General features: G+C 38.9%; 1 long non-coding RNA gene and 1 other non-coding gene across 2 annotated transcripts; both read right to left on the bottom strand.

Annotated features, from left to right (window-relative positions):
* Positions 1-325: 325 nt before the first annotated feature.
* On the bottom strand, positions 326-704 carry LOC122656960. The gene is made up of 2 exons (XR_006332195.1): positions 655-704; positions 326-576 (listed from the first exon to the last, which is right to left on the bottom strand). It is a non-coding gene; the product is annotated as an uncharacterized LOC122656960 (long non-coding RNA).
* A 2,435-nt stretch (positions 705-3,139) lies between these two features.
* TRNAK-CUU lies at positions 3,140-3,212 on the bottom strand. Its single transcript has one exon. It is a non-coding gene; the product is annotated as a tRNA-Lys (tRNA).
* Positions 3,213-4,674: the final 1,462 nt, after the last annotated feature.

Raw genomic sequence — 4,674 nt, 5'->3', positions numbered from 1 at the left:
CACAGTCATTGCTGCAGTTATGGACATAGGCATGCAAATGTGTTCATCAATCTCGACCATCTAAATCTCAACCCCTGCCCCCACCCTGGTGAAGAACAATGTAGATTATCTAAAAGTAAGAACTGGTTTCAGTAGAAGGGAGATAGGAATGTGATTTTTGAGATCCAAGTTCATATTTATGGACTATGCATGACCAATATCAAAGTCAGCAGCATGAATGAATTACTTAAGGGTGCACCCAGTGCACAAGGCTCCTGCCACTGCAGGGTCTGGGGAAGGTCATAATGTACGCAACCTTACCCCCACTTCGCAGAGAGGCTGTTTCCAGAAGAATAAATGAATTACTATGTGGCCTAATTACCGAGTAGAAGAGAATCCTATGAATGTTGGAAGACAGCACAAAGTGAAGGGACCAAAAACAAAAAAAATGGCAACACCAACAAAAGTAAAGAAGACTCACATTTTCCTTCCTCTCATCGGGGCTGGTTTTTGTGGCTAGCATTTGCTCTTCCTCTCCATCCCCTCATTGAGCAATGAGGAGTCTGCCAATACCACTTACTGATGCTCATGAAGAATCTTCACAAAATTAGCAATGGGATTTTTTGCACAAATTAAATAATAAAACTACTGAAATATTCAAGCTTTGTTCATTACCTAGACAAAGTGAGAGCTGCTAGATGGAGTCTTGATATAAGCTAGGAGGTAAGGATATCACCTTTGACCAACACTTTTCACATAAAAATTATTGAAATATCTGAAGAAATTAACCTAGGAACGCGAGGGAAACCTGATTGAACATAGCCGATGAAGGAGCTCGAATTGGATGGTATGCTTGGGGAGAACATGAATTATTGGGAATGTTACTAGGTACAGGAGGCAAATTCGGAGATTGTTTACTCCTGGAGCCTCCTTCAGTGCCACTAGTCCCACGTCTGCCATGCTCGCCTTCCCCCTTTCTTTTATTTCCCTTCACTTTTGTAGATTTTGCACCATCAGAAATCCTCCATCTGTTGCTGCCATCATGACTTACAAAGCTAGCATCGTCTACCCCGCTGCTATCTTTCTAACACCTAATCTGGTTGAGTAAACTTTCTACATGTTCAGAAGAAGAATCTATACTTTCAACCCATAAGTTTTCTGTATATTCCCTTTCACAAAATTTTGCAATGTTGCTGTATATTTTTCTCAGAATTCCTTCAACGCCTTGCAACATCTTATTTATATAGAATGCAGCAAATGCAAATGCTTCTTCAGTTTCAGCTGCCCTTGCAGCTATAGTAGCAATGTTATGACAAAGTTCTTTATAACGCCTCAATTAATCAAACTTAGGGTCAAGTTGTATTTCAGAGGTACTAACATCTTTTACAGTTCCAAACTTAGTATCTTTTGTCCATCTCTTTAAGATGTATCGAGGTGGAACCACTTTCACATTTCTATGATCAAGTACCTTGAGGGCTTGACTACACAAGATCCCTACAAACTCAAATTTCCTACAACTGCAAAAAATTGTAGCATCTGAAGAATTATAAGTAACAAAATATTCACGAGGTTTTCCATCTACAGTAATTTATACTTGGTTACCGGCCCAACCTCACTAAACAAGTTAACAACATAATCTAAGCATTTTACAAACTCTGCTTTGAACATTTCAAATATGGCTGGTGTGTAAACATCCTCTGCCTGCTTTAACATCTTCACTGGTATCAACAACCTTGCTGTACTTTGGCTCATCCCATAACTAGATTTTAGTTCTGCACAATGTTGCTCCACCAGTAACCTTTCAAAATGCTGGAAAAATCGCAAGATATCAGACTCACGATTCAGGCGATTCCTTAGTCTACTATCCATACTTTCACCCAACTGTGTATTTTTCATGTCTGCACAAAATGCAAGTCTTCCATAAGCCAAAGCCCATTTCTCCTTTTCTTCAAACAACTTTTGTAACCATGTGTTTCCCCTAAGACCTTATTTGTCCAGCATGCTCTCCCATGCTTGGATAAAATCTTCCTCCTTTTCATGCTCAAATATACAATTGCTGAAATCTTTGTCCAAAGATTTAGAACCACCATACCCAGCGGTAAGGCAGTGAACGCGGGCATTCTGATAAATCTGCCATACACAAATATGATGATATGTCTCTCGCAACACCACTGCTATTGCCTCAGCCATAGCTTCACCTTGATCTGTCAAAATTGTCTTTAGCATTTTCTTAAACATCGCCTCAATGAAAGTCTCAAACAACCATTTGAAAGATTCAGTTGTTTCATCATAAAGTAGTGCAGCACCAAAGATCACAGTTTGTTTATGATGATTGACTCCAGTAAATAATGCAAATGACCAATTGAAGGTATTAGTACTATCAGTCGTATTAAAGCAGACCATGTCACCAAAGCAATCATAATCAACAACCATCTTTGCATCTGTTCGAAAAATGTTGGTTATCTGATCAAACATATCAAGCTGTATCGCGTAAAAGAAGAAAAGATTTTCTAACTGCATCCTTTAGAAATCATATGCTTGCTCTTCTGATTCAAATTCCATGCCAACTTCCAATACTCTGTCTTCCAAGCATTATTTGATTTCCAATATAGGAACATTTGACTCCATTAGTCCAACTTTCTTGGCTGTATTTTCCATGTGAACATTTGACTTTGTTAACCCAACTTTGTACTTGTATCTTCTAAGCAAACATTAGATTCTATTAGTTCATCTTTCTTGGTTGCATCTTTTAAGGAAAAATTTTTCTCTGTTAACTCCATGGCAGCATTAGACTCTGTTAGTCCATGTTTCTCAGATGTATCTTCCATGGGAGCATTATACTCTGATAGCTCCATGAAGCTATTTGACTCTGTTAGCCCAACTCTCTTAGCTTTATCTTCCATGGGAACATTAGGCACTATTGTCCCATCAACAACAACAATGGCTAGAAATTTTTGATTTTTAAGTTTTCATCAGATAGTGGTAACAGGAAGTAGAAATCAGTCCACCCATGAAGTCTTTGAGCTATTCTCAGAAAATACCAAGCAATGAAAAGCACTTAAAACTGTGAATTCTCTGTCATCCAATCCATTAATAAACTTCTCAAAATCATAAAAGGCAATTATGCGTGTTAATTCTCTTTCAATTGATAATTATATTTCGCCCACCGTGGGGCTCGAACCCACGACCACAAGGTTAAGAGCCTTGCGCTCTACCAACTGAGCTAGACGGGCAATTTGAATACTAGATTGCTAATAGGAACTACATTATTTTCGAATTTTAAGAAGGGAAAGTGAATTTTAGACAAGAAAAGCAAACTGACCTGAAAATGGTCCGACATCGAGAGTGGCGTTTCTGAAGAAACTACAAATTGTAAAACACCTCTGCAGAGGCTAAGGGAGTTGCAACTTGCAACATCGAACTCTTAGACTGCGCCGGCGTTCAACAGTACCGGCGGCAGAGGCCGACCACAGAGGAGGGTGGTCGGAGGAACTTAGGTTAGGGTTTGGTTGAGAGGAACTGAAAGGAAAGTGTAATTCTTCCCTTGAGATCAGAGGATACCACAGAGCACACAGTGATTATCACTACGAGGCCAATTACGGTAAGGATAAAATGCATCAAAGGGCATTTTGGGAATATAATCAATCTATCCTTGAAAGATGCTTTTTCTTCTCACTTGGATGGTCTGCATTCTGCAATGTTATCCCCGACCATTACGTCGCAGAGGATTTCCTCTTCTTTACCGGGTGGGTTTCCATTTTCCCGAAGCGGTTTTCTTTTGACCCTTTTCACTGAATCAAAACCAAACCCGAATCGTGTAATAAACCAAACCCAACCGTTCGAACCAAAATCAACAAATCTTATACGGCTTTAGTTTAAAAAATCAAACAGTTTAATAAATGGTTTGGTAACGCTTTCAATTATTTAAATTGACGATAAATCGTTTAAACCAATTATATAAGTGAATGTATATAATAAAAGGGGCGTTGTTCTATGTGCCGCAATGGAGGCTGCACCAAGGCACATGGGGGGTGGGCGCAATGATCACCATGCCCCCCTTAATGGCAGGCCCATGTACCTGGGCACAGCCTGCATTGTGGCACAAAGAACATTCTACCATAATAATATTAGAAATGAAAATTTGTATCACATTATAATGTATAAAATATGTAAAAGCAAGTAGGCGAGAGAGAGTATAGAATAGGCAAGAGATCACTGTTTGGTCTTGTAGCTCCTACACCAGTGAGGTGACCATTGAGAGCACATGGAGGGGCATGGTATTTTTTATTGGGACTACTTGGTAATTCGCGTGTTCTTGTGTCTGGATGCAAAAACCACATGACCAAGCAACATTTTTTTTCCTATATAATATATATTGCATTGGTTGAAAAAAGAGATTATATATAATGTAAACTATAGTTTATTCTTATAAAAACAATAATAAAACTACATAGTTTATAATATAAAATGTGGATGAGAGAGAGTGTATATATAACATAAGGGTGAGGGATAGGCACACCACTTGTGTGCGGTAAACTAGTGGGTCTCACCAATGTGGGTGCGGGATGGGATATCATATAGGAGGGGTAAGAGTCATTTTAAAGGGGGAAGAGAGAGATAGACACAGTGGACACTAACTTATGGTACACCGACGGTGTATCAAGCCTTTTCTCATAATATAAATTACATAGTTTA

This window comes from Telopea speciosissima, chromosome 3, assembly GCF_018873765.1.
Source record: "Telopea speciosissima isolate NSW1024214 ecotype Mountain lineage chromosome 3, Tspe_v1, whole genome shotgun sequence".
NCBI classification, from domain to species: Eukaryota; Viridiplantae; Streptophyta; class Magnoliopsida; order Proteales; family Proteaceae; genus Telopea; species Telopea speciosissima.
Note: the sequence above shows the minus strand (reverse complement) of the source record. Positions and strands in the feature narration are given on the sequence as shown.